Below are 22,529 nucleotides of genomic sequence, written 5' to 3'. Positions count from 1 at the left end.
TAACACTATCTCTAATGAATGGACAGAACCAAAAGTTGAAAAGCTTAGTTTATGACTGAAAACAGTAAATATCTCATGTGGTACAGTTTAATAAATGCTGCCCATTGCCATTTGGTAGAAAGGTGCTTCAGATTGTGGTTCTCCCCAAAAGAAGCCTATGCTTATTTCCTGGTCTTTAAGGTCAAGCTGTCCTTTAGGATGGCTGAAGAAAATTCAAGTTAGACTCATTAGGCACACTGCGCACTGCTGGGTTCCACGGATGCAGACCACGGAGGACGCCACTTCTTCAGATAAGGCACACAAAAGCTTGAGTGGCCTTTGTCATCTGGACAAAGAAGAAGACTTCTAGTCTTCTGTACTATGGTCAGATGAAACAAAAATTGAATGGTTTGGTCACAATGATGTTTTTTTCATTTGGAGTAAAAGAGAACAAGCCTTCAACACAAAGAACCCCATCCTCACTGTCAAACATGGTGGTGGGAACCTAATGCTTTGGGGGCGTTTTTCAGCCAATGGACCAGGAAACCTAATCCCAGTAAATGGCACCATATAAAAAGAGCAATACATGAGGATTTTCGATGACAACATCAGGCAGTCTGCAGAGAAACTTGGCCTTGGGCACCAGTGGACATGTCAGCATGACAATGACCCAAAACACACAGCAAAAGTGGTGAAGAAATGGTTAGCAGACAACAACATTAACATTTTGGAGTGGCCCAGCTAGAGTTCTGACTTGAATCCAACTGAGAATCAGTGGAGGGAGCTAAAGATCAGGGTGATGGCAAGAAGACCCTCCAACCTGAACGATTTGGAGCCCATTGCTAAAGATGAATGGGCAAAAATACCTGGGTAGACATGCAAAAAGCTGTTCTGCAATTATAGGAAGCGTTTGGTTATTGAAATAACCAATAAAAGCTTTTCTATTGATTATTGAGAAGGGGATGAATGATTTTGGACTGGACACTTTTTGTGCAAATGTAAATAAAAGCTGAGAATTTCTTTTTCCACAATAATACCACTTGTCAGGGACGGATCTAGACCAAGTTGCGCCTGGGGCAAGGTCAGGTTTTGGCGCCTAAAGGTCAGGTTTTGGCACCTAAAGGTCAGGTTTTGTCGCCTAAACTGCCACTCCCCATCCAAATTTTGCCGCCTTTTTAAGAAATCAAATAACTGCGCCTGGGGCAAGAGACCCGCCTACCCCCCTTCCCCCTGCTCCAGATGTGTTTCTGCCTCTTGTACATTGTCTTATTATATTTTGGGAGACACCTATGTAATTTTCTGTCAAAATATTTCTTGCTGGTTGGATAAAAGTAACTAAGTCAAAACTTGCCAGGGGTATGAGTAATTATGGGCAGCACAGTATGTATTGTAGTCTAGGGCTAATCAAGGGGGAAGCCAATTAACTTATCTGTATGTTTTTGGGACGTGGAAGGAAACTGGAGTGCCCAGAGGTAACCCACACAGACACAGGGAGGACATACAAAATTTGCAGATAGTACCCTGGCTTTGGTTCATGTATTGTAAAATGACAACAACAACCCCATAATATCATTAGCATCATATCAATTCCCCACATAAGTTATGTAACTATTACAGCACATATGAAACGCAGCAAACGTTACCACGTGTATGAAATGCAGCGTACGTTACCTCACGTATGAAATGCAGCAAACTTTACCTTGCATATAAAATACAGCAAACATTACCCCATGCAAACATTATCCCATTCAAGAAATGTTGAAAACATTATGCCACATAAGAAATTCAGAAATGCAGCATACATTACCACCATATGAAATGAAGCAAACATGACTCCACATAATCAATGAATCATCTCATTAGAAATGTGACTCCACATAAGAAATGTAGAAAATAATATGCCACATAAGAAATGCAGCAAACATTACCGTACATAAAAAATGCAGCATACATTTCACCTCATATGGAATGTAGCAAACATTACGCCACATAAGAAATGCAGCAAACCTTACCCCCACATATGAAATGTAGCAAATGTTATCCCCACATATTAAATGCAGCAAATGTTACACCCACTTGGTAAATGCAGCAAGCTTTACCCTCCCACACATGAAATGCAGCAAACAATATCCCCACATACAACATGCAGCAAACATTACCCAACACATATGAAATGCAGCAAATGTTACTCCCCTGTCATGATCTCACCTCTGTTTGAGTCTGGCAGTGGAGCTGAGGTCAGCATGGAGAAGTGCACAGGAGCACCACATGGGAAAGGAATGAAGCATGGGCCACCCCAAGCTTTGGAGCTCAGGGCTGGCTTACATGCAACACTCCAGAGAGGGGGGGGAAGGCGCAGACAGCTCCCTCTAGGGCTCACACCACCTAGAACAAGCCAACCGCCACCTGCCTTTAAAGGACAAAACTATGGAAATACTTACTACAAGAAAATGTATGCGTGCATCAAACACCAAGTTTAACCCTAACAAATCTGGCTTTGCAAATTTAGCCTAATTGGCTTATAATGAGGCATAGCTCATGCAAATATGCATTTGCTTTCGCATGCCAAATTATGCAGGATCAAAAAACAATACCGCAAAGCGGTTGCCCTGTGGGAATTAGTTCATGCTACATTAGCACTATCCAGGAGCGTCACGGGGAGGCTTCCCAATGCCCCCATCACATTGCAGGATGGTTATTGATGCCAGTACTAGGAACTGGGGGTGGAGCTGCAGCTGTGGAATACAATGTACACATTGCTGCTTGTATAACTGGCATTATGCAAATACCAACATGCACATTGTACACAACATTATCGTTCTGCAAATGTCAATGTCACTGGTCTTTTGGTGAATCAGGGATAATGTTACCAGTGCATCTAATTCTGATTTTTATTTTTATGTCAAACAACTAGAACGTTTTAAAAGGCCTATTAAATCTTGGCAGTAAAATTGCTGCTACGGTTTGCTCCCAAGAAGCTGGACAAAGTAAAACAATCTTTTTCTTCTAAATAATGCTGTTTATTGAATAAAACCACAGGAATTCAGGCACCTGGCCAGGAGCACAGAATACCACTGCAGCGAGACCTGAACATGGCTCAGTTCAGCTACCATTTACCTGCTTTAGGTTGTATACATATTAATGCAACTGAATGGGAGACACTTGAAAACAGTTCCCTCTATAGAAGACAACTGTAGTTCCTGGCCAGAAGCTTCTACTGCCAGGTCTCCATTATTATGGTTTTATTCACTAAACAGCATTACCTGCAAGGTTGTACAGTATAATGACACACATGGAGGGGACCCCACCTCAATCCAACTAAATCAGCCAACTGTCTATGTCATTCACCTATGTACAGAAGGCTTCCAAAAAAGCAGGTAGTGATGGACATTTTTATTGCCCTTTTCCACTGCAAAATTTGCCCTATTTTGATGTGCATTTTTATGCGTTTGCGTTTCCGTTTTTCTGATTTGCAAGTGTTGTCTTGATTTTTGAAAATAGATACTAGTGGTTAAATCAAAACAAAACGTAAAACGCGAACGCATTTCCATGCATTCCTATACTTTACATTGAAATGCAAAATGCATCATAACTGCACAGACATGCGTATGCGTTTTTTCAAAAATCGGAATGCAGCAGTGGAAAAGGACACCTAAGATTCTTATTTTAAACAGGCTGCACTTAAGAATCAGCAAACGCATGCATTTTGGGCTTTTGGCAAAAACACAGCTAATGGAAAAGGGCCCTTAAAAACTTTACTTTACCCAGCATCCTTTGTGAACTGAATGCCATGTCTTCACTCTACATAAAATGTTTATCTAAGAAATAGAGGGGGGGGGATTTTAAGAATTTTTTCAAGCATGAATCATTTCTCTCCAGGACAGTTTTGTACATTAGATGGCTTTTACTCCAAGTCCTTACATTCTTCTCAAGTGCAATAATAAAAACAAAAATGAGAGGGAATGTTATATGGAATTTCCAGTTTGTTAAAATGATTTGAGCAGTTCAAGGTAGGTAGCATACATGCAAAAAAGGCACCCGGTAATTTGGGTTCTAGAAATAACTGCTAGTAGGATAACTGACCCCTCCCACCGTACCATCCCCCGATATCTGTGCCACCACTGAAGCTGAAACCCCCCCTTCACCGATTTATGCGCCGCCTAAAATTATCAGGTACTGCCAGAGCCTAATTTATGCACTGGGTGCCACAGTTAACATTGTAGTCTCTGTTGCGCCTCTTTTTCCAAAGTACCACCAATGCTTAAATTGCCTGCTTCATTCCAAGTATGCTAAATTAAATAAAAAGGCATCCATTTACAGTATCTATTTGTGCTGTGCCAAGTTTTTAAGCTTATGTCAATAACACACAAATTTTGGATGCTGAGAATTTGACTCCTGCTCTGTGCAGAAAATTACTCATGCAGGAAGAAAAAAAATGGGTATGTTCTATGCATAAAAAGGGAGAGGGCTGTGCACATACAAGTTACACAGCTACGGTGGTTGCAAGGCAGGGAAATGTAAATTTTACAAAATTATAGCTGACTGGCACTGCTATTTTAAATGGAAAGAAAATAGAAAAATATATAATAACCTAAAATACAAAATATTGGCAGATATATTATTTTTCCCCTTTTAAATGAAAGCTGAGTATATGGAGAATATGCTGCAATTGACCCTGAGAATGAACATGTACTGTAGGTCTGCAAAAAGGCAATTCATAAACAATTATGAGATAAGCAGAGACAATGAGATATTTAATATCACTCGGTGACAGATTCCTCCCTCTGAGGTCATCCTGGGGACAGATGACACCAGAAGACAGGTGCAAATCCTGAAGTATTATGCGTTTTGTCTGGTGTTTGTTTATCTGGATAATTCATGACTTGGTGTCTGTCCTGTCTGTGGAGAAACAGCAATGTCAGCATGAAAGTTATGTAATATATGGAACATCTGCAGCTCTTCTGATCCAAGTCCAAATCACATTATCAGTGATACCTCGTACACATGTTAAAGAAAAACTGTAGCGAGAGGTATAAGGAGGCTGCCATATTTATTTCCTTTTAAACAAACAATACTAGCTGCCTGGCTGTCCTATTGAACATCTGCCTCTAATACACAGGTCCTAAACATATGCAGATCAGGTGTCAAGATTAGTTGCATGCTTGTTTTTCTGGCGTTATTCAGCCACTACTGCAGCCAAATAGATCAGTGGAACTGCCAGGCAACTGGAATCAGGGCCGGTTTGTTCATTAAGCAAGATAAAACACTTGCATCAGGTGCAGAGATTACAGGGGCGGCATGTTTGTACTGTACTACAGCATGCAGTCAGAGTAGGAGCAGAAGCGAGAGGAGAGTGAGGTGAAGAGGTCATCATTGGGAAAAGCAGCTTGTTGTGCTGTGTGAGGAGTCTGACAGTGAGTGAAAAGTGGGGAAGCAGGAGAGCAGCAGTGTTTCATTTGACTTGCACAGCAGAAGGGAGGTGGTGACACTACGTTTGTTTGTCACAGACTCGCAAGCCAGCCAGCAGTGTGTTATTGTGGGGGGGATTTTTGGGTGCCCATCCTCACAAGTTTGCCAGGTGGCCAGGGAACCTTAATCCAGGGGAAAAAAAGTTTCACTTACCTGGGGCTTCCCCAAGCCCCCTGCAGCCGTCCTGTGCCCTTGCAGCTCCTCGAGTGTCCTACAGTCCTCGCCACGGATTAGTCTGGTTTTCGGCCAACAGAGTCGGCCCCTGGCAACGCATACTCTTCTTCGCCTTCCCTGCCGGCAAGCACGTCCTGCGCAGGCGCAAGCATACTGCGCCTGCGCATGACGGCGGGGAAGGTGAAGAAGAGTATGCATTACCGGGGGACAACTCTCAGTTGGCCGACATCGAAACAAACCTGCGGCAAGGACTGTTGCACATTCGAGGAGCGGTTAGGGCACAGGACGGCTGCAGGGGGCTTGGGGAAACCCCAGGCAATTGAAAGTTTTTTCCCCCATGGGTTACGGTTCCCTTTAAACACAAGCTGACAGCTGACCCCACCACTATGGCCACAGATCTGCAGTCTCCAATAGCCAAAAAGTGTCTCAGCTTTCACCTGCCTAACCAGTTCTACACAGAGGTGCAGCCCCTGCAGCCACAGTGGGTTCCATGACCTTTTGGGACCTAAAGTCTTACCCTTTCTCTCTCCAATACAGAGGATCTCCCCTCTAGAGCAGATGCTGTTCTGGCCAGTGGCGTGGCAATAAAGGATGCAGAGGTTGCATCTGCACCAAGGATCCTAGACCTGAGGGGCTCACATAGGGTCCTCCTCCAGCCACAGCATTAGCTCTTTATTGGTTCTGTAGTGGTACTGATTCCCTGTATATATGCTTTAAATAGTAGTGATTATTAACAAACCAGTCCTTTTCCTCTGCTTACACCACTCTCACACAGCGCGTGTCCTTAGAAAGCCAATTTTGGTGGTATTAAAAGCAGTTAAACTTACCTGGAGATTCTTGCAGTCATCCTGTGCCTGCGCCATCCTTTGGCAACCCTCCAGTCAGCAGCAGTTACCCCCCTCAAAGCTGGCTGGTCGTGGCCAGTTGCAGAATCGCTCTGCGCATGTAGAGTAGATATTTTTCCGTACTTAGTTACATAGTTAGTCTGGTTGAAAAAAGACTTCAATCAAGAGCAACCTACAAGTACTTAGCATGCACAGAATACTGCTGTGCACGGGAGCGTCATGAGGATGTGCATGGCCAGCCAGCTTTAACCACTTGAGGACCCACTCTTTACCCCCCCTTAAGGACCAGCGCTGTTTGTTGGGATCTGTGCTGGGTGGGCTCTGCAGCCCCCAGCACAGATCAGGGTGCACGCAGAGCGATCAGATCGCCCCCCTTTTTTCCCCCCTATGGGGATGATGTGCAGGGAGGGTCTGATCGCTCCTGCCTGCAGGCATGTCGCGGGGGGGGGGGGGGCACCTCAAAGCCCCCCTCCACGGCGAAATTCCCCCCCTCCCTCTCCTACCTTTCCCCCCTGGTGATCCGGGCTGCACAGGACGCTATCCGTCCTGTGCAGCCAGTGACAGGACGTCCCCTGTCACATGGCGGCGATCCCCGGCCGCTGATTGGCCGGGGATCGCCGATCTGCCTTACGGCGCTGCTGCGCAGCAGCGCCGTACAATGTAAACAAAGCGGATTATTTCCGCTTGTGTTTACATTTAGCCTGCGAGCCGCCATCGGCGGCCCGCAGGCTATTCACGGAGCCCCCCGCCGTGAATTGACAGGAAGCAGCCGCTCGCGCGAGCGGCTGCTTCCTGATTAATCAGCCTGCAGCTGGCGACGCAGAACTGCGTCGCTGGTCCTGCAGCTGCCACTTTGCCGACGCACGGTATAAGCGTGCGGTCGGCAAGTGGTTAAGAGGGTTGCTGCTGCTCACTGGAGGGTCACGGAAGAATGGCATGGGCACAGGATGACTGCAGAGGGCTGAAAGAAGCCCCAGGTAAGTTTAACTTTTATTTTTATTTCAATTAAGATTTCTTTTAAGAGCACTTGTGGATGGTGCTAAAGGCCCCCTACTGACAGCGGGCAGCAGGCAGATGCTATCACTCAGTCCCTATTTCTGACTACTCTATTTGCAGGTTGCCCTAACTTAAAGGGGCACTACAGCAAAAAAAGTGTAAAATTTAAAATATGTGCATATACCAATAAGAAGTACATTTTTTCCAGAGTAAAATGAGCCAAAATTACTTTTCTCCTATGTTATTGTCACAGTTACAGTAGGTTGTTGAAATCTGACAGAAGTGACAGATTTTGGACTAGTCCATCTCTTTATAGGGGATTACAGACAACCAGCAAGCTCATGGTGACCCAGAACTCATTGGAGTGTGTAAGGGACTACAATGGTCCTAAAAGCCCCCTTACTAAGATGTTAAGAAAAACAAAAGTTTGCTTTCTTAAAGGACCCCTGATTTGAAGCTGGCACAGCTACGGACACCTATTGTTGTTGACACAATAGGTGTCCGTAGCTGTGCCAGCTTCAAATCAGGGGTCCTTAGTGAGCAGCGTGGACCTATAGAGCCGTACAGCGCTGTCCTGCGCTGTACGCGCACAGCGGCTGCAGCCTGCAAAGAGCTCGAGTCAGAATTAGGCAGTTACAAGTTGGGATAAACCCATCTGAGCGGACCAGAGGGCGGAGAGATATAACGGTAACATGGAGAGCAGTTACAGTGCCTCCTATCACACAATGGTTCATGCTGAATCGGCATCAAATAGGTAAATCTTCCCGACGTGACTCCTTAGCTTTATATATGTACTATCAGTGTACAAAATACTTTTCATCAGCCATAATACTTATCATTAGCATTGCTACACATACAAATCTTCATGTTAAAGGGACTTAAAATGAAGAATTTAGCCATAGTGCCCCTTTAACATTGAGGCAGAAACGCATCCACAATCCAAAAAATGCCTCACCCCGGGAGTATGCGTTTCTGCAAAACACCTCCTGCTCTGGTGTGCACCAGCCCATTGAAATACATTACCCAAGCGTATCCGCAGCCGCAAGCGGATTGCAAAACGCAGCCGAACAGCTCTGGTGTGCACTAGGCCTTAGTGAATGGCAGTTGCTCTGTCAAACTGCCAAAAAACTGTGTAGGGAGCAAGGAAGCTGGACAGCATCATTATTTAAATCCTTTTTAGGGAATATCTTTATAAAGAATAAAAGCCTTGCTGAGAATCCCCTATGAAAAGATGGACTAGTCCAAAACCTGTCACTTCTTTTAGATTTCTACTGCCTACTGTAAGTGACAGCATTATAGGAGAAAAGTAATTTATGGCTCATTTTACTTCTTACTTGTATATGTTTGCACATATTTTAAATTTTAAAATTTTTCGCCATAGTGCCCCTTTAACCTCCTTGCCGGTTATCCCGAGCTGAGCTTGGGGTAACACGTGCAGGAGGATTGCTCTGGCCCTGCTGGGCCGATTCTCGCAATTTTTCTTTCCTACGCGCAGCTAGCACTTTGCTAGCTGTATGTGGTACGTGAACACCGCCGCTACCCGAGTGTTATATCGTCTCTGGTTCTCTTTAAAGAAAACCTGAACTGAAAATTAAAAGTCAAAATAAGCATACACAAGTCATATTTACCTCCCATGTAGTCTACTCCTCAGTGTCTTTCTCCTGTCCCGCGTCCTATTTGTTCACTGTGACCAAGGGAATTTTCCGTCCTCCATTTTGAAAATGGTCATTACCCCAAAACAGCTTTCTGGTCAGCACACAGTTAAACTGTAACATCGCCCACTTAAACCATAGGAAAACATGGGCATTACCTGGTACATCAGTTTTCCTCTCAGCTATAACTGACAGCAACTGATATATAACCAGTGGCGGACATACGGCCGTGCAGGCCGTGCCGCCGCACGAGGGCCCCTGAAGTTCCGTTTTCTTCAGGGGCCCATTAAGTATTTTTTTTTTTATTTTTTTTTTTATTTTATTCCCCGGGGGCCCCCCCGATTCCTATCCTCCCTCCCTCCCTCACCTCGGGGGGCCCCCCTCCCGATATGCGCGGCGGGAGAGCGAGCGAGCGAGCGGCAAATGCAGGAAGTCTTCAGGGCTCTCCAGGCATCCGCTAGAGGCCCAGCCGCTTAGTCTCCAATATGTCTCCAGTTGGAGACATATTGGAGACTCAGCGGATGGGCCTCTAGCGGATGCCTGGAGAGCCCTGAAGACTTCCTGCATTTGCCGCTCGCTCTCCCGCCGCGCATATCGGGAGGGGGCCCCCCGAGGTGAGGAAGGAAGGGAGGGAGGGAGGATAGGAGTCGGGCCCCCCACCCGGATAGCTACCCACCCGGCTACCTAACCACCTACCCACCCGGCTACCTACCTACCCACCCACCAGGCTTCCTACCTACCCACCCGACTACCTAACCACCCACCAGGCTTCCTACCTACCTACCCACCCGGCTACCTACCCACCCACCAGGCTTCCTACCTAACCACCCACCCAACTACCTAACCACCCACCCGGCTACCTACCCACCCGGCTACCTACCCACCCACCAGGCTTCCTACCTAACCACCCACCCAACTACCTAACCACCCACCCAGCTACCTACCCACCCGGCTACCTACCCACCCGGCTACCTACCTACCTAACCACCCACCCGGCTACCTACCTACCTAACCACCCACCCGGCTACCTACCTAACCACCCACCCGGCTACCTACCTAACCACCCACCCGGCTACCTACCGGGCTAGTTACCAACCCACCCACCAGGCTACCTACCCACCCACCCGGCTACCCACCCACCCACCAGGCTACCTACCTACCTACCCACCCGGCTACCTACCTAACCACCCACCCGGCTACCTACCTAACCACCCACCCGGCTACCTACCGGGCTAGTTACCAACCCACCCACTAGGCTACCTACCCACCCACCAGGCTACCTACCTACCCACCCACCCACCAGGCTACCTACCCACCCACCAGGCTTCCTACCTACCCACCCGGCTACCTACCTACCCACCCGGCTACCTACCCACCCACCAGGCTACCTACCTAACCACCCACCCAGCTACCTACCTAACCACCCACCCGGCTACCTACCTACCCACCCACCCGGCTACCCACCCACCAGGCTTCCTACCTACCTACCCACCCGGCTACCTACCTAACCACCCACCCGGCTACCTACCTAACCACCCACCCGGCTACCTACCGGGCTAGTTACCAACCCACCCACCAGGCTACCTACCCACCCACCAGGCTACCCACCCACCCACCCACCCGGCTACCTACCTAACCACCCACCCGGCTACCTACCTAACCACCCACCCGGCTACCTACCGGGCTAGTTACCAACCCACCCACCAGGCTACCTACCTACCCACCCACCAGGCTACCTACCTAACCACCCACCCGGCTACCTACCGGGCTAGTTACCAACCCACCCACCAGGCTACCTACCTACCCACCCACCGGGCTACCTACCTACCTACCGGGCTAGTTACCCACCCACCCACCAGGCTACCTACCCACCCACCCACCCACTCACCCACCCACTAGGCTACCTATCCACCCAACCACCCATGGGAGCTGCGCGCCGGATGGAGGCTGGGACAGGAGGTCTGCTGCTGCAGGTGAGTAAATGTTTTTGTTTTATTTATATTAGCAGGTGTATGTTCTGGGCAGGTCTGCCACATGATTGCATGTATTTTCTGGGCATATCTGCCGACATGATTGCACGTATTTTCTGGGCATATCTGCCGACTTGTTTGCACGTATTTTCTGGGCATATCTGCCGACTTGATTGCATGTATTTTCTGGGCATATCTGCCGACTTGTTTGCACGTATTTTCTGGGCATATCTGCCGACATAATTGCACGTATTTTCTGGGCATATCTGCCGACATGATTGCACGTATTTTCTGGGCATATATGTGTATTTTCTTGAGAAAACCTGCACAATTATGTGAATTTTCTGGGGAAAGGGTCACCAAAACTTGGGCCCACTGTCTTTGCGTTGCACTTTTCAAGGGAACCTGAGGTGAGAATAATATTGAGGCTGACATATTTCTCTCCTTTTAAGCAATACCAGTTGCCTGGCTGCCGTGCTGGTCCTCTGCCTCTTATTCTTTCAACCATAGACCCTGAACAAGCATGCAGCAGGTCAGGGGTTTCTGACAATATTGTCAGAACTGAGAAGATTAGCTGCATGCTTGTTGCTGGTGTAATTCAGTTTATTACTGCAGCCAAATAGATCAGCAGGGCCGCCAGGCAACTAGTATTGTTTAAAAGGAAATAAACCCTCACCCCGGGTTCGCTTTAAGTTACAGTTAGCTCCGCCCTCATCCGGTCATTGCCACGCCCATTTTTTGCTGCGGCGCTATGCGCCGCAGGTTCTATCCACTATTTTTTGCCGCGGCGCGCTACGCGCGCCGCAGGTCATAGGGGGCCCACAATTACAATTTTGCACAGGGGCCCACTGCTGGCTGTGTCCGCCACTGTATATAACTGACAGCAACTGATATATTTCAGATCTGACAAAATATTGTCAGAACTGGAAGGGATCATTGTCAGAAGAAAATGGTGAGCTTCTGAGAGGAACTGATGGCAAGGTAACTAAAAATGGTGAGCTTCTGAGAGGAACTGATGGCCAGGTAACTATGTAATGTTCATTTGAAGTTACCTCATGTGCTTATTTTAAATATTTTTACTCAGTACAGGTTCTCTTTAAGCTCTATTCTTGACTTTCCATGGATGAAGTTATCAGTTGTCAACCATTGAAACATTCTTATCATCTACCCAAAGAAATCTCTGCCCCAAATTATAACCACGCACATCAGTTTGACAGTGCATATATAACATTTGCGACAATTAAGGCAGGATTCACAGTGGTCCGTTGCATAATGCATGCGTTATAATGTGTTTGAATGGCAATGGAGACTGGACATAGACTTTAATACAAAGCCTGCATGCAGCGAGTTAGAATAACTCAATCCGTTACAACACTGAGATGTGAACAGGCCCATAGATGACAAGCAGAATCATTCTGCAACACAATTGAGCAAGGTGAACTAATTATTTACTTACGACTGTGCAGGCTCTGTGTCACCTCCTTCATGATCCTATCATTCTTTCTCTTTAAATCACTTCCCTGTTTTTGGATCTGTAAGACAGAATGATGGGTCCCATGTTTTTGCCACAGACTCGGATGCACCTCCCTCACTGGGTCCAGCATTACCGCTTTGTCCAGTAGCTTTTCATACTTGCAAAGGGTGAGTGTCTGAAAAAGAAAAAAAAAGTACTTTAAACTCATACAAGAATAGTTTCAACTTTGCTACACATAAAATTACACATCACATTACAAGAGCTTGGCAGATGAGCTGTTTGTCCCTAGGGTTGCACAGCGGACAAGGGACATGATCTGCGTGTAGAGGAGGAGAAAAGTTTTTGCCATTTAGAAAGGGGTCCTTCACAGTGAGAGTGGTTAAAATCTGTAATATCTTACCTCGGGAAGTAGTTATGGCAAACTCTATGGGCCTGATTCACAAAGCGGTGCAAAGTGTTTGCACGCCTGTGAAAAGCCCTTTATCAAGCCTAAACTCAGTTTAGGCGTGATAAAATTAAACGCGCGTGAAATTCCTGCACTGCACGCTGAATTGCGCGATTGCGCGCGCAAAACTTTGAGCACGGGACTTTGCGCGCGATATAGAGCACAAAGCGGTGCTAACTCAGCAGTGCAAAGGTTATCACGCCTAAAGTCTTTTAGGCGTGATAACTGAGTTATCACCGCTTTGTGAATCAGGCCCAATATCTGCATTTAAAGAGGGCTGGATGCTTTTCTTGCATTGAAGAACATCTATGGCTATAATTCCTACGTAATTCCCAGGAGAATTGATCCAGGGATTTATCTGACTGCCTCTGGAGTTGGGATGGAATTTTTCCCTTTTAAAGTGAACCGAGCACCTGTTTTATCACTCAGGACATTTCTATAGCACATGAAAAATGCATGCCGACAATCTGTTTCATTATTAAAATAAACTTTCATTTTACCTTGTATTTTACATTCAAAGTAGTTTTAGTAGCCTGTTTCAGCAGGCCTGCCCGACCCTCCCCAACTGCAGAGACTTCAAGATAGCATCTCTGACTTCTGTAAATAAGGAATGTGAGAAGGGGAGGGGGGAACATGGCAGCTTCTATGCCAGGAGAGATTCCAGTGAAAGAGAATGTGCTCAGTTCCCTTTAAGGCTAATTGGCCCAGACCTTATAAGGTTTTTCGCATTCCCCTGGATCAACTGGGTTATGTGCAGGTTCAGGATAGTTTTTTTTTGTTTAGTTCGAACTTGATGGACAGATGTCTTTTTTTCCGTTTATGAATGATTATTTGTTGAACTGATCAGTTGGGACTACTAACAGACGCCTAACCAATCCAATCAGATTAAAGGGCCAGTTTAGTGAAAATTATCATTTACATTAATCACATATCAGTTATTTAATATGGAGAGCATATCTTTCTCCATAGACCTTGTGTTAAAAAAAGTAGATGCTATCACTTAATTTTGCTTTGGCAGAGAGCTGAGCTGGCTCATTAGCATACTATGCGACGGGCTTCTGCCTGCTTATAGCAGACACTACAGCTGATTTATAACGCTGGCTCATACACTACAGAGAGCTGAGCTGTGTCACTATGCAATGGACCAGACTTCACTGATAGCAGACACTCCAGCTGATAACGCGGACTCACTCACTACAGAGAGCTGCTGTTCTCTGTAACTAGCTAAGTAAATAAACAAACAGGCTGCTACATAAGTAACTAATTAGCAGCCTGCTTTATCTATTCACTTAGCTAGTTACAGAGAACTCAGAACAGCAGCTCTCTGTAGTATGCGAGTCACCGTTATAAATCAGCTGGATGGAGTGTCTGCTATAAGCAGGCTGAAGCCCGTCTCATAGTAGGCTAATGAGCCAGCTCAGCTCTCTGCCAAAGCAAAATTAAGTGATAGCATTTACTTTTTTTAACACAAGGTTTATGAAGAAAGATATGCTCTCCATATTAAATAACGGATATGTGATTAATGTAAATAATAATTTTCACTAAACTGCCCCTTTAATGTAATTGATCTGATTTTCAGGTTGATCCTGTCAATCTGATTGGATTGGTTAAGAGATTTTTGTCTGGTAGTGGTCCCAAATGATCATTTCTGATTGTTTATATGAAAAATGTTTCATAAACGATCATTCTGCAAATGTTGTTGTTAGTGGACACCTTAAAGGACCACTATCGCAAAAAAAATGTAAAATCTAAAATACATGTAAACACATACAAATAATATTTCATTCCAGAGAAAAATGAGCTATTAAATAACTTTTCTCCTATGTTGCTGTCACTTACAGTAGTTAGTAAAAATTTGACAGAACCTACAGGTTTTTGACTAGTCCATCTCTTCATGGGGGATTCTCAGTATCTCATTTATTATTTACAAAAGCACTCACTAGAAATGTACTATATAAATATTCAGCCCCCCCTACCCCCACCTGTGTGCACACTATTCTGGCAGTTGGACTGAGCAACTTCTACTAAGTGCTTTTGAAAGTAAAGAATACCCCATAAAGAGATGATCTAGTCCAAAACCTGTCAGATTTCTACTACCTACTGTTAGTGATAGCAACATGGGAGAAAAGTTATTTATAGTACATTTTACTCTGGGAGAAATATACTTTATTTTTGTCTTTTCATGTACAGTGCTTTGCAAAAGTATTCGGCCCCCTTGAAATTTTCCACATTTTGTCACATTACTGCTACAAACATGAATCAATTTTATTGGAATTCCACGTGAAAGACCAATACAAAGTGGTGTACACGTGAGAAGCAGAACGAAAATCATACATGATTCCAAACATTTTTTACAAATCAATAACTGCAAAGTGGGGTGGGCGTACTTATTCGGCCCACTGAGTCAATACTTTGTAGAACCACCTTTTGCTGCAATTACAGCTGCCAGTCTTTTAGGGTATGTCTCTACAAGCTTTGCACATCTAGAGACTGAAATCCTTGCCCATTCTTCTTTGCAAAACAGCCCCAGTTCAGCCAGATTAGATGGACAGCGTTTGTGAACAGCAGTTTTCAGATCTTGCCACAGATTTTCGATTGGATTTAGATCTGGACTTGGACTGGGCCATTCTAACACATGGATAGGTTTTGTTTTAAACCATTCCATTGTTGCCCTGGCTTTATGTTTAGGGTCGTTGTCCTGCTGGAAGGTGAATGCAACGATTGGTGTCAGCATGCAGAGCGAATCGAAGCCGGGTTGGGCAACGGAGTATCAGATATGCGAGGTACCGAATCAGAGGACAGAGGAGTAGTCAGGAAAGCAATAAGTCGTAACAGAAATCAAACAATGCCTTGTCTGGGTGTGAGGTCCGTGGTCTCTACACCCTGGAACTAGTCTGAAGTATAACAGAATGATCGTACAAGTTCCCTAGTCTTGGGTGCGAGGTCCGTGGTCTCAGCACCCTGAAACTAGTCTGGAGTATAACACAAATACAGTTCCCTAGTCTTGGGTGCGAGGTCCGTGGTCTCAGCACCCTGGAACTAGTCTGGAGTATAACACAAATGATAATACAGTTCCCTAGTCTTGGGTGCGAGGTCCATGGTCTCAGCACCCTGGAACTAGTCTGGAGTATAACACAAATGATAATACAGTTCCCTAGTCTGGGTGTGAGGTCCGTGGTCTCTACACCCTGGAACTAGCCTAAGCATAAACAGAATAACAGTATAAGTAATCTGGCTCAGTGTGAATTCCCAGGTCCACCTGGTTCAAACACACTGTTGGATCTGACTAAGGTCTGAGTGCTTCCACGTAGTGTTCGCAACGGCAGACAACTTGCAACTGGCCAGCAGTAACTATATATGGAGTAGTGCTCTCCAGCACCACCCTTAATTGATCAACCAATAGTATCCTGCTCTGGAGTCAGCTGATCGCCGTGATCAGCTGATCTCTCCATGCCCAGTATAAGAGTTCTGCTTCTCAGCGCGCGTGTATTCCTCAACCTGTGTGCACTAACAGACTCAGCCACACCAGACACACGCTGCCGCGTGCAAACCGCCTCGCTGGACGCGGAACCAGCCGCCTTATTGTTGTTGCATGCGGCGGCTTTTCCGCGTTTTGCCCTGTTACCAGACGCACGCTTCCGCGTGCAAACCGTCTCATTGGACGCGGAATCAGCCGCCTCCTCAGCTGCACACGCGGCGGCTTTTCCGCGTTCTCTCACAGTGAACCTCCGCCACAGTTTCAAGTCTTTTGCAGACTTCAGGAGGTTTTCTTCTAAGATAGCCCTGTATTTGGCTCCATCCAACTTCCCATCAACTCTGACCAGCTTCCCTGTCCCTGCTGAGGAAAAGCACCCCCAGAGCATGATGCTGCCACCACCATATTTGACAGCGGGGATGGTGGGTTCTGAGTGATATGCAGTGTTAGTTTTCCGCCACACATAGCATTTTGCATTTTGGCTAAAAAGTTCCATTTTGGTCACATCTGACCAGAGCACCTTCTTCCACATGTTTGCTGTGTCCCCCACATGGCTCAAACACTATCCGAGTCTGGACTATCTGGACTTTGACTGGGCCATTCTAACACATGGATGTTTTGTTTTAAATCATTCCATTGTTGCCCTGGCTTTATGTTTAGGGTCTTTGTCCTGCTGGAAGGTGAACCACCGCCCCAGCAAGTCTTTTGCAGACTCAAAGAGGTTTTCTTCCAAGATTACCCTGTATTTGGTTCCATCCATCTTCCCATCAACTCTGACCAGCTTCCCTGTCCCTGCTGAAGAGAAGCACCCCCAGAGCATGATGCTGCCACCACCATATTTGACAGTGGGGATGGTGTGTTCAGAGTGATGTGCAGTGTTAGTTTTCCGCAACACATAGCATTTTGCATTTTTGGCCAAAAAGTTCCATTTTGGTCTCATCTGACCAGAGCACATTCTTCCACATGTTTGCGGTGTCCCCCCCATGGCTTGTGGCAAACTGCAAACGGGACTTCTTATGCTTTTCTGTTAGCAATGGCTTTCTTCTTGCCACTCTTCCATAAATGCTAACTTTGTGTAGTGCACGACCAATAGTTGTACTATGGACAGATTCCCCCACCTGAGCTGAAGATCTCTGCAGCTCGTCCAGAGTCACCATGGGCCTCTTGACTGCATTTCTGATCAGCGCTCTCCTTGTTCGGCCTGTGAGTTTAGGCGGACGGCCTTGTCTTGGTAGGTTTACAGTCGTGCCATACTCCTTCCATTTCTGAATGATCGCTTGAACAGTGCTCCGTGGGGTATCGGTTGAAAAGGGCGCCTAGACTGCCTGTATGAAAAGGGCGCCGCCATAGACATCAATGTTATTTCTGGAAATATGGGCTACAAGGTGTAGAAAAGGGCGCCCGAGTTTTGATATAGGCTACAAGCGGGCTCCCCTTTGTAGCCCATATTTTTTCGGCTACAAGATTTTCAGCTACAGTAGGGTGCACCTTTGTAGCACATATTTTTTTCGGCTACAAGATTTTCGGCTACAGTAGGGTGCACCTTTGTAGCCCATATTATTGCCTTTTTTTGTAGCCAAAGTTTTTATATGGGCTACACCAGGCGCCTTTTTTTTGTAGCCTAAGTTTTTATATGGGCTACAAGAGCTGGAAGCCGAATTATTTCATTACCCCACTATCCATGGCGGCCTGGAGGGGGAATAGTAATTAACACATCCCGGAGTTTTTTGTAGCCGAAGTTTTTATATGGGCTACAAGTGCTGGAAGCCGAATTATTTCATTCCTCCACTGTCCATGGCGGCCTGGAGGGGGAATAGTAATTAACACATCCCGGAGTTTATTTGTAGCTGAAGTTTTTATATGGGCTACACCAGGCACCTTTTTTGTAGCCAAAGTTTTTATATGGGCTACACCAGGCGCCTTTTTTGTAGCCGAAGTTTTTATATGGGCTACACCAGACACCTTTTTTTTTTTTGTAGCCGAAGTTTTTATATGGGCTACACCAGGCGCCTTTTTTTGTAGCCGAAGTTTTTATATGGGCTACACCAGACGCCTTTTTTGTAGCCGAAGTTGCTATATATGGGCTCCACCAGGCGCCCTTTTTTACAGGCGCCCTTTTCATATAAACCCCTCCGTGGGATGTTCAAGGCTTTGGAAATCTTTTTGTAGTCTAAGCCTTCTTTAAATTTCTCAATAACTTTATCCCTGACCTGTCTGGTGTGTTCTTTGGACTTCATGGTGTTGTTGCTTCCAATATTCTCTTAGACACCCGCTAAAGGCCGTCACAGAGCAGCTGTATTTGTACTGACATTAGATTACACACAGGCGCACTCTATTTAGTCATTAGCACTCATCAGGCAATGTCTATGGGCAACTGACTGCACTCAGACCAAAGGGGGCTGAATAATTGCACACCCCACTTTGCAGTTATTGATTTGTAAAAAATGTTTGCAATCATGTAACAGTTTCGTTCCACTTCTCACGTGCACACCACTTTGTATTGGTTGCCCGGGTATGTATTTGGCTGGTGTCGGCTCCACACACTTTTTCTAACCCTAACAATTACTCAGTGACCAAGTTTGTGAGCTTTGTGGTCTTTGGCATCAATAATTTGCATTGAAATGAAAAAATCTGATGGGTTGTTTGTGGCTCCACCCTCTTTTGTGAATTTGAACCCCAGTCACCCAATGACCAACTTTACCAGGTTTGAGGCCTGTGCCATTAACAGTGCAAGAATGGTAACAATTAAATATTCCCTTGAAAAGCAATAGGTGAAGCTTTATACACTTTTGTAGGCTCCACCCAATTTTCTGAATAGTAATCCCATTCACTGAGTGACCAACTGTGCAAAGTTTAAGAACCCTCCCATTAACAGTGTAAGAATGGCTGCAGTTTACATTTTCCCAGTGAAATTTGTATTTGTCTCCACCCACTGATGACCCGGCATTGCCCTGGTATGTATTTGACTGGTGTTGGTTCCGCCCACTTCTTCTAACCCTAACGCACAAACACTCAATGACCAAGTTTGTGAGCTTTGGGGTCTTTAGCATCAAGAATTTGTATATTCCCATAGAAATTAAACAAATCAGATTGGCTGTTTGTGGCTCTGCCCCTCTCCAGCATTAGAAACTAAACAAATCAGATTGGCTGTTTGTGGCTCTGCCCCTCTCCAGCATTTGAACCCCAGTCACCCAACGACTAACTGTGGCAGGTTTAAGGCATCTGCTATTACCAGTGTAAAAATGGCAGTAATTTAAACTTTCCCCTTGAAAATCAACAGGTGAATTTTGATTGGCTATTATAGGCTCCACCCACTTCCCTGAATATTAATCTCAATCACCCAGTGACCATCTGGGAAAAGTTTGGGAACCCTGCCATTAACAGTGTAAGAAGGCCTGCAGGCTACATTTTTCCAGTGAAATTTGGTTTTTTCTCAGCCTACTTTTTGTAGCATGGACATACAGTCACTCAATGACCAAGTTTGTGAGCTTTGGAGTTTCCTTTGCATCAATTTGTATTTTCCCAAGAAATGAAACTGTTTGTGGCTCTGTCCCCTTTTCTGAATTTGAACCCCAATGACTAACTGTACCAGGTTTGAGGCTTGTGCCATTAACAGTGCAAGAATGGCAGCAATTTTAATATTCCCCTTGAAAATCAACAGGTGATTTTGATTGGCTTTTTTAGGCTCCACACACTTTTATGAATAATAATCCCAGTCACCCAGTAACCAATTGTGCAAAGTTTGAGAACCTTGCCATTAACAGTGAAGAAGGGCTGCAGTTTACAATTTTCCAGAAAAATCAGTTTTTGACTCCACCCACTTTTTGCAACCTTGACACCCAATCACTACTCAATGACCAATTTGTGAGCTTTTGGGTTCCTGGCATCAAAATTGTGTGAATGGAAGCAGTTTATAAAAAAAAAAAGCAAATCTGATTGGATGTTTGTGGCTCCACCCCTTGAATGAATTTGAACCACAGTCACTTGAGACCGACTGTAGCAGGTTTGAGGCCTCTGCCATTAACAGTGTAAGAATGACAGCAGTTTCAATATTCCCCTTGAAAATCAATAGGTGAATTTTGATTGACTCTTGTAGGCTCCACCTACTTTTCCCTATATTAATCCTAATCCCCCAGTGACCAACTGAGTCAAGTTTGAGAACCCTGCCATTAACAGTGTAAGAATAGCTGCAATTTATATTTTCCCATGTAAAAAGTTGTTTTTGGCTCTGCCCACTATTTCTAACCTTGACATACAGTCACTCACTGACCAAGTTTATGAGCTTTGTGGTCTTTGGCATCAATAAATTGCATTTTACCATTGAAATTAAACAAATCTGATTGGCTGTGTTTGGCCCACTCCCTTTTCAGAATTTAAACCCCAGTCTCCCAGTGACTGAGTGTACCAGATTTGAGGCCTCTGCCATTAAGAGTGTATGAATGGCAGCAATGTAAATATTCCCCTTGAAAATCAAAAGGTGAATTTTGATTGGCTGCTGTAGGCTCCACCCACTTTCCTGAATATTAGTCCCAGTCACCCAGTGGCCAACTGTGTCAAGTTTGAGAACCCTGCCAATAACAGAATGGCTGAAATCAATCTAAAAAATCTGATTGGCTGTTTGTGGCTCCACCCACTTTAGTGAATTTAGACCCCAGTCACCCAATAACTGACTGTATTAGGTTTGCGACCTCTGCCATTAACAGTGTAAGAATGGTAGCAATGTAAATGTTCCCCCTTGAAAATCAATAGGTCAATTTTGATTGGCTGTTTTTTGGCTCCACCCACATTTCTGAATATTAATCCCAGTCACCCAGTGGCCAATTGTGTCAAGTTTGGGAACCCTGCCATGTAAAAAATTAAGTTGTTGGCGCCGCACACTTTTTCTAACCTTGACATACAGTCACTCTATCAAGTTTATCAGCTTTGGGGTCCTTGGTATCAATACTTTGTATATTCCCATTGAAAAATAAACAAATCTGATTGGCTGTTTGTGGCTCCGCCCCCTTTCTGATTTTGAACCCTAATCACCCAGTGACCAACTGTACCAGGTTTGAGGCATCTGCTATTAACAGTATAAGAAAGGTAGCAGCTTAAATATTCCCTTTGAAAATTGAAAGGTGAATTTTTATTGGCTGTTGTAGGCTACACCTACCTTCCAAATTCTTAATCTCATTAAGCCAGTGACCAACTGTGCAAAGTTTGAGAACCCTGCCATTAACGGTGTAAGAATGGCTAGAGTTTATATTTTCCTAGTCAAATTTGTTTTTGGCTCCGCCTACTTTTTGTAACCTGGACACACAGTCACTCAATGACCACAAGTTTGTGAGCTTTCAGGTTCCTGGCATCCAAAATGTGTGAATGGAAGCAGTTTATCCACCAAGGAAATCTGATTGGCTGTTTGTGGTCCCGCCCCTTTAGTGAATTTGGACCCCAGTTACCCAAAGACAGACTGTAGCAAGTTTGAACCCTCTGCCATTAACAGTGTAAGAATGGCAGCAGTTTAAATATTCCCCTTCAAAATCAATAGGTGAATTTTGATTGGCTGTTGTAGGCTCCACCCACTTTCTTGAATCTTAATCAGATTCGCCCAGTGACCAACTGTGGCAAGTTTGAGAACCCTGCGATTAACAGTCTAAGAATGGCTGCAGTTTACATTTTCCTATTTAAAATGAATGGCTGAAATTTGATGGACTGTTTTATGCTCTGCCCACTTTTCCTGGATTTGTAACCTCGGTCACCAAGTGACCAACTGTGCCAAGTGTGGGGACTCTGGCTTGATTACTGTGAGAATGGCAGCCTTTTACATTTTTTCCATTGTCTTGAATGGGTGAAATCTGATTGGCTGTTTGTAGCTCCGCCCACGTGTGCAGAGGGGCCGCGAGACCCCCAGAACATATCATCCCAGGTAGTAAGGGATCTGTATACCAACACACACACCACACACACACACACACACACACACACGATTTTATATATATGTGTAAAGGCTTATGCACGATGTATAGGGCATAATGCATTGCATGTAATGTATTGCATACTGCTCTACTCAG

The sequence above is a fragment of the Hyperolius riggenbachi genome, chromosome 6 (genome assembly GCF_040937935.1).
Source record: "Hyperolius riggenbachi isolate aHypRig1 chromosome 6, aHypRig1.pri, whole genome shotgun sequence".
In the NCBI taxonomy this organism is placed as follows: domain Eukaryota; kingdom Metazoa; phylum Chordata; class Amphibia; order Anura; family Hyperoliidae; genus Hyperolius; species Hyperolius riggenbachi.
Note: the sequence above shows the minus strand (reverse complement) of the source record.